The following is a 12,602-nucleotide window of genomic DNA, read 5'->3' as shown; positions in this document are numbered from 1 at the left end:
GTGCCTGGAGGGAAAGAGCGGAGCGGTGCAGGGGCACATCCCGTGGTGCTGGCTGAGCCTTCATCCCTTCCTTTCCAAAGCAGGCACTTGGAACAGGGAATGATTCCCAGCGAAATGTGAGGAAAGAAAGGGTTTCACTCGAAGAAGGCAGCCTGGAGGTGGCTTGAAAAGAGAGGACCCGGTCCCTGATCCCCGCTGCTGCCAGCGGGGGCTTTGCAGTCCAGAGTATGGAAGCGGGAGCTGGGCTGGAAGTGGCTAGAGGGATGGATTGTGTGACCGGAACCGGGGCTGCTGGACCTGAGGGGTTTACACGGGCTTCAGGCGAGAAGGGGATTTGAGAGAGAGAGTAACTAAAGGCTACTGAAGCAGCAGCCTAATTCAGGCTCAGGAAAGGTGACCTCAGTCTGAGCTGCAGAGAGCTGGAAGGACAGCCGTGCTTGTCCTGCTTTCCCCTGGATGTTCCCTTATAGCCAGGACTGGAGGTGGAAATAGATGGAGCTCTCTTCCAGCTTAAGGTGCAACTATTCCAGTCACAGGCAGTCGCTGTGTTATAAATGACCGAGACTCAATAGTCTGTTAATGGTTTAATTTCATTAATAAAATTGCAATAAACAAAACAGCGCTGGGTGCATGGGGAGTCTCCGCTTCACTCACACTCACAACCCCTAAAACTCTGGAATTACCTTTTATTGATTACAGTTCTATGCATATTCAAAAGAAGGTGGGTTTACATACATATTCATAGGATTACATCATGCCATTATAATATTCATGACAGGCGGAGTTTGGGCGGAGATATCCGGGGGTCGTCAGGGGGTCTTAGGATGAAGTAAGAAGTCTTCCTCAGGCTTGAACTTTTTACCTTTCTTGATTTTGCTGACTTCATTATATTGTTACAAGGCGATATCAGACCCTAGCCATAACTTTCCCCTTATCTGCTGGTTGTGACATCTTGATGTTCTTCTTTGTGCAGATGTTCACGTGCCTTTGGTGCTTAGCTAGCCTTGGCAGTGTCTTTTTTTAAGAAGAAGACCTACACTTTTAATTCGAGACAGAAGTTAGCCTCGTTAGGGCCTTGTATTGTTCACACTGTTTCAGTGGAAAATTACATGTCTCAACTGCTTTGTCTAGCCCCCTAATCACTTCTTTCTCAGTTTAATTCTTTCCTGAATTTTACTGGTTAGGAATACAAATTCATCAACATATATTACAGGTGTGTTAGTGTAGCAGAGCTGCTGCTCTACTGGGCCACAAAGGTTAGGCCTGCAGACAGGTTCACATAACAAAAAATGTGTTTCCATACAGAATCCTAGTGAAAATTGCCCATGGGCCAAAAGTGCTGGGCTCAGCTGAAGAATGGTAGCGTGGCAATGTTTGCCAGCATCAAAAAAATATGAGGTGGTGGTAGGGTTTGACCCCAGCAGGCAGGTAGGACCCATGCAGACACTTACTCACTGCTCCCGTGAAGTGAGATGGAGAGAATTAAAAGGGTGAAAATGAGAAAACATGTGATAAACATAAGGAAAAATAAGGAATTCATTCATGGCTTCTCATGGGCAGGTGTTTAGCCACCTTCAGGGCTCCATCACTTGCAATGGTTACTTGGGAAGACAAACAGCCTAACTCCAAATGTTCCCCTCCTTCCTTCTTCTTCCGGCTTTTATTGCTGAGTTATGACATTTGGTATCAGATATCCACTTGGTCAGTTGGGGTCAGCTGTCCTGACTCCTTGTGTATCCCCAGCCTACTCACTGGTGGGGTGGGGCAAGAAAAGGCCTTGACACTATGCAAGCACTGCTCAGCAGTAACTAAACCATCCTTGTGTTCTAGCACTGATTTGGTCCAAAATCAGAAACACAGCACCATATGAGCTACTATGAAGTAAATTAACTATCCCAGCCCAAACAGGCTCAGGTGGGAGTTGGGAGTTTTATTTTCCAGTAACATTTCAATACCATTCTGTCAGGACTTTCTGTTTTTCCATATGCCAGGTTTGCTGCCTTTGCAAGGCAGGAGCTACGACAGATTGCAGAAATAACTGCTGTTGTATATACAGATACAACAGGAAATCCTTAAGTGTGTGTGAACACATCAAAACAATGGAAATAATCTGATCTGCCCAGAGTTAATTACAAACTTTGTTATACAGTGACCATGTTTTCCACTGCCTTTCATCGCTTAGATTTTATTAGGTTTAATTTCTTCCCTAGAATATCCTCCCATAGTACTTGAGGTTATCATTGTGTAGTTTGTATATGTGGGTCATTAGGTTCTTGTACTACATTAGAAGCTTCTGAATTTTGTCCTCTAGGGTTTTTGTCACCATCAGATATTCATCTTCTCCTTCTGGCTAAAAGTCTTGCTACAGTGAAAGACTATTTAAATAATTTTTTCTAACTGTTACATACCCTTCCATTAAAATGTTACTGTCTGATGTCTGGAATGAAGTGCTGATTTTTTTTCCTTTACAGAACAAACAAGCAACCGTCAGACAGTAGGTGGTGCCGAAGTCCAACCAGAAAAGAAAGTGAAACCTGAGTGCAGGGAGTGTTCCGAAAGAAGCAGTAACAACCGCAAGATACTCAGTTTCTGGTTGCAGTAAATTAGGAGCAACGAACAATAAGAATTGCCAGGATGGCAAAATTAGGAACGAAACCATTTGCAGATGTGAAAAACAGTACAAAAATATATCATGAACGAGAAATATTCTCTGTTCTCATCGGTTTGTAGTCTCTGTCTTTAAGATCTGTTTTTAAAACAAACAACAGCTACAGAACAAAAATACTTCTTTGTAAAGAGGTATAATTAAACTGAGAAGATGCACACATCTGGTTTTATTTAGCAATGAAAGCGGCAAATAAAATATTTGAAATTTTAAATATATGTTAGGGAGCATACAGCCAAAAATTAATTTAACCAGGCATTGTCCACAGTTTAGCCTTTTGATGGTTCTGGTGTTGGCTGAGACACATTTAGGAAACCCCTCTGGGAGATGGTGTAATGTGAGTAGCCATTCAGCAGAGCACCTTCACCACACAGGAGGGCTTTTCCTGGCTTGTGACATACAGCACAGGTCTGCTTGCTCCACATCAGGTACCAAAAAATACCACAGTTTGAAACCAGTTGTTGAATGAGAAAGGACGAAGCAGGTTGTTGTCTTTTTCTTTTTCTTTTTTTTTTTCCAATAAAACAAGGATCACAGCTGCTAGAGACAGTTCAGTGGTTCATCACTTGATGGTGACATGAAAATGGTGTTTTTCAGCTAGACTATAAGAATTGAATATGCTATAAATGTGACACTAAGAGGTGGAATATGGGACAGTGAATACAGAAGCAGGGAATAATCCCTCTTGCTGTCATCATTGCTCAGTGTATTCCTTAGGGAACTTTGTACAGGGAAAATTTAGTTACCCAAAAGACCAATATTCTTCAGCAGCATAATCGGGTATTCACACGTTTGAGGAAGTGTTGCTGCATTGCCTCCCACAGATACAACACATTTCAAGTGTCTCTGTTTACTCTTAACTTACTCCAGTGCTGTCTTGGTGAGGAGAACTTGGTTAGATGTTCAATATTGTTATTAACACAGGACCTCGCCGTGTTAGACAAAGGTGTGCGTGTGACATCAGACAGCACCTGCGAACAGACAGACAGACAGACAGACAGACACTTCCTTGCTTGACATCCTGACGTTACCATGGAAAATTATTTATTCCTCAGGTACCAGCAGAGGGCACTGAGCTCCTGGAGTCAGAAGCCAACACTTGAGTCTAAACGCGGTGCTTGTTTCTAGGGCTGCTTTGGGAAAACAACTGCGAGTGTTTTAATGGTCTGTGCTATAATTTCCCCTCTTTTCTGTATATCGATTTTTTTTTTTTTTTTTTTTTTTTTTTAGGCATTCAGATGCCTGTATGCCTATTCTGGTTTCTGCTCATCAATTTAAAACATTTACAGCAGACTCTACAATCAAAAATCATTTTTGCAAGATGCAGTTCATCCCTGTTGCCATGGGTGCATTGAATTCTTTGCTTTTGAGCTCAGCTGCGTTTTTTCTGGTTGTGGAGAGCTGCGTTTGTGTTCTTCTGAGAATAAAAATCATAAAAAACCTTACACATGAAGCCCCCTGTGCACACTTTTAACTCTTTTTTTCCTAATTATAAACTCAATTTTTACCCTGCTGATTAATGTCATATAGTAACATTGTAAGTAGCTAGATAATTTAAGTTACTTGTTCTGCACAAAGTGGATAAACAACCTATTTTGCCCAAAGGAAGAACACATGGTGTTGCCCTCCTCTGTACTGATCTAGGTCACCAACCCTATTAGTGCTCTGTTCCAGCATAACATAGTTTTCCATGTATTCATAAAGTAATAATGAATGCAATAAGAAAATAAAAACTTCCCTCGGGATGATCTATAAAACAGACATTTATGACTATCTAGTAAATGCATTTTCTTTAAAAGACAAATATCACACAGAGCATTTGCTAAAGTGACGCTACAACAGGATTTATTTAAGTGAAAGTAATTGTGAAAGAGGCTGACTATGCAAACATAATTCATACCGTATTATTTTTCCATTTTATGATATAGGTGTTTACCTGGAAAGAAATTTTATGTCATAAGCTTGGAAGATATCATATATAGCACATAGCAAAAAATATATTTTTTAATTTACTGATTCAATTAATTCACTCCTTGCTTATTTGTTTAATGTTCATGGCAAACTGACTTATGACAAATTGTATGACTTGTAGAGTGCTTCTTTATGTGTGATTTACTTGCAACCTGCGTGAGGCATTTGTGGGCAAGGGTACGTACTGATTAAATCTGAATAAACATTTTAACTTCTTTGTTACTGTATTCATATTTTATGCCATTAGTACATAGATTCTAGTAGTACCAGAAGAAAAAACAAAAGAACAAAAAAAAACCAAAAAAACAAAAAAAACAAAAAAAAAAAAACCCACCACCCTAAAAAGAGTACAGTGAAAACATGCTCTTAGATTTAACTGGAAGTTAATCTTATGGTTGCTTATGGTTAAGTTCTCTACTAAAAATGTAGACTTCTGTATTTAAAAAGGCTGAGTATGCCCTGAATCTTTTAAAAATCAAAAGGAAATGCTAAGAGCTCAACATTTTTAAATTCATGCCTACTCATGTGTTGTCAACAAATAATTAAGAACCTAACTTCTGAGACAATAGATTACTTTTCTGGGTCTGAAAATGAAAAGATTTAAAAGAAAGTTATTTTATTCTTTGTGTGTATACAATACCAAAAGGGATGATGCAACAAAGTTTCGAGTGCTCCAGTATATTTGAGAAAATAAAATGTCATTTTCAGTGTTCTTCCTTTAGGCAGCTTTGAGAGCAACTCAGCACCAGAATTACCAGTCTTCACTCTTCTAGGCATTAGGGGGCACAATGACTTCAAGGACTTAAAATAGGTTAAAGTTATTTTTCCTGTCCAAAGTAAACAGGAAACAACATCAATAGCCAAGTCCACTTCTGGAGTAATTCTTTAGTGCAAGACTACGATATGGTTCTTAATAAAATTTCCAACAGAAGAAAACCAGCACAAGACATTCAGTAGAATATGAGTATTAGTAGAATACCCTCCTTTCTGTAAAAGTAGTAAAACTAAGAGACTAATAGATGCAATATGAGCAGCTTGCTTTCAAGTCTTTATGTAGATCTTAAATTTTCCTTCAGGGTTTCACTCTGGCAGTAGGACATTTTCAGCTCAGGCCCCTAAGGTATCACAGCATCACCTCAGCCTGCAGATTCCATCTCTGTATAGGCAGTGAGCACACAGTGAGCTTGGGATGGAGCTGCTTTAAATCCAGGTCCCTGAATTGGGCATCATGTTTGGGGTGGTCACCACTAAAGATTTATGTGCTGTGATGATGAGAGTGTAAACCTCACAGTGCTACAGGGGACATAAACAGTCTTAGCTCTGATATGCAGACGTGGCAGACGATTTAATTAGCAGGTGATCTGCCTCGCAGTTCTATCTGGGAAGGAACTGGAAAGATGAGCAGTTGCAGAAGGACAAAGGTGTCTGTCTGTCCAGAACGTTGCTGTTCTTGAAGTGGAACAGCAGCTGTGACTTCAAGCACTGACCTGCAGGTCTGAAAAAGAAGATGCTTTGCTGTTGTTCCTCTGCAGCTGAAATGATGGTGTGCTTGATCTAACAGAGAGAAGTAGCTGGACAAGAGGCTTAGAAGGAAGATGCCTCTCATTCCTAGAGGACTGACACCAGTCTACCTAAAGTTCTTACAGTTTGACCTAAACACCTGAGGTCTTATTCACAATGGGTGTGAAGGATGACCTACAGTGAGAATCTACAGTGTAAAAAATACCCAGATGTAACATTTAAGAGTATATGGTCTACTGCATAAAATCACCTGGTAGTACTTGGAGTATGGATAAAGTAATCACCCAAGTAACATTTCACAATGTCAGATGAGTAGTAGTAGGGGAAAGAGTGAGATAATATATGGGAAACTCATCTACTTCACGTAAGCAGAAAGCATGAGTCACAGTCTCTGGAGCTGGGCTGGGGAGTGACTTGGGTTCTGCAAAGCAAACCAGCATTCTGTTGCTACACTTTCTAGTTTCTCTAGTGCCCAAATATGTACACTTCAGTAAAAATCTTGCCCTGAATGAAGGCTTTGGTTAAAACTAATGGAGTAACTGAGGTCCTGGCCAGTGTGGGAGGCAGACTAGAGCAGTCAGTAGCTGCTAGAGGGTTATCACTTCTCTGCAGCCTGAAACAGCCTAGAGTGTTTCAGTGTTTCAGCCTACAAACCTACAGATGTGGTGATCTGGGTTGCTGTACTGGCTGAAATCTTTTTCTCATGTGATCAGCTACACAAAGAAAAGATTATAACCCATAGGCACTCTATCATAGGCTGTCTGCATCATCCATAGATATGTATACTATGGACATATGTGAAAATAAAGTCTGTGAGGAATAATACGTGTGTGATCTCTAATATAGAACCTGTGAAAATACCCACAGACTTGTTTTTATTTATATGGCACCACTGTACAAAATAGGCATAACATACTGACAGCTGTAAATGAAGACCACAGGGACCCTCTTTAGGTGTTTGCAGTCCTGAATTGCCTCAAGAAACTGGCCAGAGGCAAAGGAAAGGAATATGGAGCAAAGCAAAAGTGACCAGCCTGGCAGCCACACAGGCTTTTTAAAAATCAAATCTGAATATATATTTAGATTGTATACAAATTAAGTTATGGTAAAATACGTATCCATGTACATATATATTTATAAAATCAGATGCTCAAACTACCTTGTGAGGTTTGTTTTGCTTTCTGTCAGTATGCATTGTGAAACAACCTTTACAAGAACACAATGCTACTCTCCCAAAAAAGCCTCCTTCAGAAGGAAGTGGAGAGCAAAAGGAATACCCTAGCAAAAGGAATACCCTAGCATAGACATCTGCAGCATCACTGATTCAGGGAAACTTAAGAATATGTTGGCAAATGTCATTTTAGACAACGACATTGTATAGGTTCTAAATTTGTATCTTATAAGCATTCCTTAGAGAAAGGATTTTTTTTTTTCATTTGAAACATGTTCGTGATTTTCTATAAATACTTTTTTTTTTTTTTTTTTTTTCACATTCTCATCACTTTAGGGTTTCTAGCACAGTGACAACTTATGATGGGTTTATGGAATGGACTTCTTCTCAGAGAATGTAGTGCCTGTGCTTCCTCACTGTTAATACAGCTACAGGTGGAGTCCATGATACTTTTCACTGCTGTTTTTACCTGCTGTAACTAGGTTAAGATCAAAGTGAGGGATGAAAAAAAAAAAAAAAGCTATTATCCTTCTAGTCAAACCTTCATTCAGTAAGGGTATGAAACTGTCCTTGTCCAAATAGACTTTTAAGGAGTTACTCAGAGAAATTATGGTCCCTGAGAAAGGGAAGGAGGTATGAAGAGTGATTTGAAGTTTTGAGGCTTGGCTAACCATCTTTATGCACTGAAAAGGTGCAGGCCCTTACTGGAACATCTTAACACTTTTTCAGAAAAGTCACTTTGTGGACTGCTATATTTACACCTGCATTACAGAAAATGCTTTTCAAAAATCTCTTTGGGGAGAAAAATCTCCACATATCCTTCCACATCCTGGGAGTTAGTTCTGCAAAAAGTTGTCTACTATTGTATTCTTTCCTATAATTAGATGTTTTGTCACAGACCTGCTATGTGACACATTCTAAGCTTTCTAAATTTCAGTGAAAGATTTTCACCATTTCCACTGGAAGATGACTCAGGCCTTATCTATAAATGTTCTCTAACATGGAGAACTAGAAAAATCTGCGAACAGCCATAGGTACACAAGATTAGAGAGTCACAAATAGAACTAAAGTGATTTATTAAATGCAAATTATTGAACAATGACACAGAGCCAGAGCATCTCAAATGAATATAAACAGCATGGGCACAATGCTGTTTATACCCAAGGGTATGCTGGTTTAAAATAGGAAGCCTGTTTTGGTTGTATCTTAGATGCAAAGCTTGATTACCACCGAGGGAACAGGTAGAATGAAAAGACGAGGCATTTTGACTTGAAATGCAACCTACTTAATTGTTTTCTAGTCTTCTCTCCACTGCAGTCTGTTCCAGCTTCAAAACTGGTAGAGCTGTTGCTAGGTAATCTTCCTTAATCACTTGGTAGCTGAAGTTTCAGCCACACACACACAAAAAAGGAGGTTTTATATAGCTAACTGCGTAAAACCCTGACCCTTTGTTTAATGATTGTTCCCAGTCCAACCCTGCTTCCAGCTGTGGGCCTCTTTTCTGGGAGTAACCCAACTATCAGCCCCACCAACACAATTTTTGTAGGCTGTGGGTCACCGTGATCTGAGAGCAGCTGCAAGCCCTCCCTCAGCACTTCCCTTATCTCCCCTGTGAGCAGCAGGCTCCTCCGTACACCCTTTCTTCTCCTCCTCCATCCCTCCCTGGAGCTGAGCAGCTGCAGGCTCATGCAGTGAAAGAAAGGAATGGATGCAGCTGAAAAACAAAACGAGCTCCCCCCTCCCTCTTTGCTGGGCTCAGCTCAAGTCCCTCGCCCTGGTTTGCTTTGTGGCTGCATAAACAGGATGGATAAACTCAGAGGGAAATGAAGTGGGTGGTCAGGATCGGAGCAGGAGAGGGGCTACCCAGACTGCCTTAATGTGTGCCCAGCATTGCCACCAAAGTGTCAAAAGATTGGCCTTGGTTTCACTTAAATTTTTGAGCTACCGAGGATCTGAAGGAAATTTGCATCTGCTTAACGTGTGAAGATGAAGTAAAAGCACGCAGCTGACATTATTAATCCAAATGAAACAAACATTTCACTCATTCTGTAACAAAAGGACTCTGTGGGAGTTTTATTGCTGTATCTTTTAAGATTTCCTGCGTGGAAAAGATCAAGATAAAGTTAGACTCAGGACAGCTCTCAGATAACCATAGTCAGTTAACTATGATTATATCCACCATTGTTCCTGATCTAACTATGTTCTTTCCCATCTGTTACTGACACCCACTGTCACCATAAAGATGTTTTTTTTTTTACTGTTGAGTGGCAAAACCACTCGTACAAAAATTTGCAGTTGCTTTCCCTTTTTTATGGGGTATGGGCTAGAAAGGCTGGTTCAGTTGCATTCATCATCTGTTTAATGTTAAATATTATTTTCTTCTCCGTGAACCGTAGCATCCAAAAGCACAATAAATAACTGTGTATCCAGTTTCAACAACGTCAGTCACCTCAGAGATAATTAATTTCTATCATCGAAGGAGATAGTGGATGCAGTGAGCAATCACCAGCACTTCAGATCCACTCTGGCAGATCTGTGGTGATAGGGGCAACCTACCACCTGACCCATTTATTCTTTCTTCTTCTAGAGAAGCAACCTGGAGCCAGGCTGGCAGATCTCCCAGTGGGATCTCTGATCCTATTCTGCCCCAGGGGCACACCACTTCTGCTGTGACTCACAAAAATGCTCTTCTTCTGCAGTGAGAATTTACTTTCAACCATGCCTGCTATTGAATAAGCTTCCAAAATACAAGTATTTCAGCCTACTTGCACACTGGCTGGGTTAACACAATATATGCACGGAGTATATTTGTTGATTTACTTTCCCAGAGGTAGCTTAAAACAGCAGTGCAACCTAGAAAAATGATCTACTAATGAGAAGTAAAGCTGGGAATGGAAAAAAAAGGGCTCAATTGTGGCATTTTCCCAGGGACCTATTAAGAAATTAAGAGGGATCAGAAGAAAAACATCCTAATAAATAAAACAGTGTAACAGAGAAACCTTTTGACATGGCTCCCCCGTGTTTGCATCATCCAGCTGCCTTTTTCCAGAAGTAATAAAGATATGCTATCCAGCAGGCAGCAGTGTGTGGTCAGGCTGCTAAAGGTCCCTTATGTAACAAGAAGTTGATTGCCTGAGATTAACCCAGGAAACTTTTGTTTCCTAAGTATTAAAGAAAGGGCTACCATCAAAATATTTAAATCAAAGCCTCACCTAAAGATTCCTAGAAGGACAATTGTAGTTTTGTCCCAGTCTTTGTTTAGTCTTTAAGTAAAATTGAACTATTTCTGAGACAAAGTATTACTCCCTATCTGGAAGCACAGCTCTCAAATAATCAAAGACAAAGACTATGTGCATTTGATTTCACAACCACAAATGCTGGTGAATGAATGCTGCAACTATGTAAGTTCCAGTAGTAATCAACAAGTGACACAATTTTTCTGGTTCATATTATCACATAGGGGAAACAAATTCCATGACTCCTACTCTACTGAATGTCCAAACCAGAGACCTCACTTACTCACGGTTCAGTTCATGTGTAAGAAACAGACCCTGGCATCTGGTTGGACTGAAGTCTTTGCAATAATTGCTGATAGGTATTTTAATAAAAAGATAATACATGCTTATTGAGAAATGCCTAATGAAGCATTGCTAAAACTTGATTTTTAACAGCCTTTATGCTTGGCTTTTATACATCTATTCAACTCAGTACAGCCCAATGTTATTTTTTGTTTTAAAATGACATTTTAACATTTCTATAGGATTACTCCTTTGGTTATGATTTGCGTTTGTCCATTGGCTGTATATCACTTGAAGTAAGGGAAGAAGAATCTTTTTAAAAAGAAATGTATTTACTTAAGTATGGCATGTACATGTAAATCTTGGTGAACAAATGGGAGGAACTGGTTTGACATATCTTCTACTCTTAACACTGAAGCCCATCCTTTTTACCACTGTTTCTTTCCAAGGTTTGTTGCAAGTAGTAAATATAACACATCCTATTAATTTCGTAACTTCCAATTAAATATGTACAGCTCTTACTAAAGTCAGTAAGAATACACCCCAAAAGGAAGGCAGGGAGACCAAAATTTCTACTTCACAGTAGTGTTACTCCAGTATTTACTTACTCTTTCTTTGATTAAAAGGAAAATCAACAAAGTTTGCTTTATGGACTTGCATGTATTCCATAAATATTGCATTTCTTCTCTGTGTCACAGGGTATTTAGTAGTCTATAACCTCATACTCAAGACCCTATGTGAACAACAGTATCTCTTAGCAGATACATCACAGCACAGACAGTTATACCAGTATTATTTTTGCAAGTAGTTTGTTCAATTTCAGTTGTATTTGTTGGCATATTAGTAACAGACCAGAACCAAGTAATAAGACCTAGATCTCTTCTGTTACAGATATCTAATTTTCCTAAGGCCTTTTGCTTATTGTAATAAGTAGAAATCTACTATCTATGTGGTTTCTGAGTTGCCTGCTCCCAAGGATTCATTTAAAAACAAGACAATTTGTGTTGGGTATTTTGTATACAAGAAGCATTGCAGAGGACAGCAGCAAGGAAGTCTTAGTGAAAAAAAAGCATAAGGTAATTTAAAGGGACATTTTAAAGGATAAAGGAATGGGACACTGAAAGGGCATAAGTCAGGTAGGCAGCAGAAGCTGGGCTCAGACAGGACTTGCAGGTGACCATTTTGAATTTGAGGCATAATAGGAATGAAAAACAGCAAGGGCAGCTTAAAGAGGATGAAAGTGAGGCTGCTGCCTTGGTAGTACCATAACAACGCTGATGTAGTAACCCAGGCAACTGAAGACAGAAGGTAACTGGGATCAAGTAATAACACTGAGAACTCACAAGGTCCAGAACAACGTTTTGCCAGGAGAAATGCAGTAAAACTGGTGGCTGTGGAAAATGGTGAGTGTGGAGGACACTTAGAACTTTCCAGTTGCTCCCAGCAAACAAAAGAAAGCTGATTACATCAAAGCAGGAGAGATGAAAGGCTTGTAGTTAAACATCTCTTTCTCTAAAGAGGGAAACGAACCCCAACTAGATCTGTATCATCAACTAAAAATGGCACATGGGAAGAGTTTTGGAAAATGGAAAATCTCGATACTGCTCAGCAGTGAGAAACTCCCCTCTCTTCCCAGCTGAGGACAGACACATCACTGGAAAGTCCCAGCCTGCAAGAAAAAAAAAAAAATATCCACTGAGTAAACATATTGCATAGGCAGTGAAAACAGAAAGAGGAACAAAGTCAAATGATAGTC

This window comes from Heliangelus exortis, chromosome 3 (genome assembly GCF_036169615.1).
Source record: "Heliangelus exortis chromosome 3, bHelExo1.hap1, whole genome shotgun sequence".
Classification (NCBI taxonomy): domain Eukaryota; kingdom Metazoa; phylum Chordata; class Aves; order Apodiformes; family Trochilidae; genus Heliangelus; species Heliangelus exortis.
The sequence above is the reverse complement of the archived record's forward strand: the minus strand, read 5'-3'. Positions refer to the sequence as shown.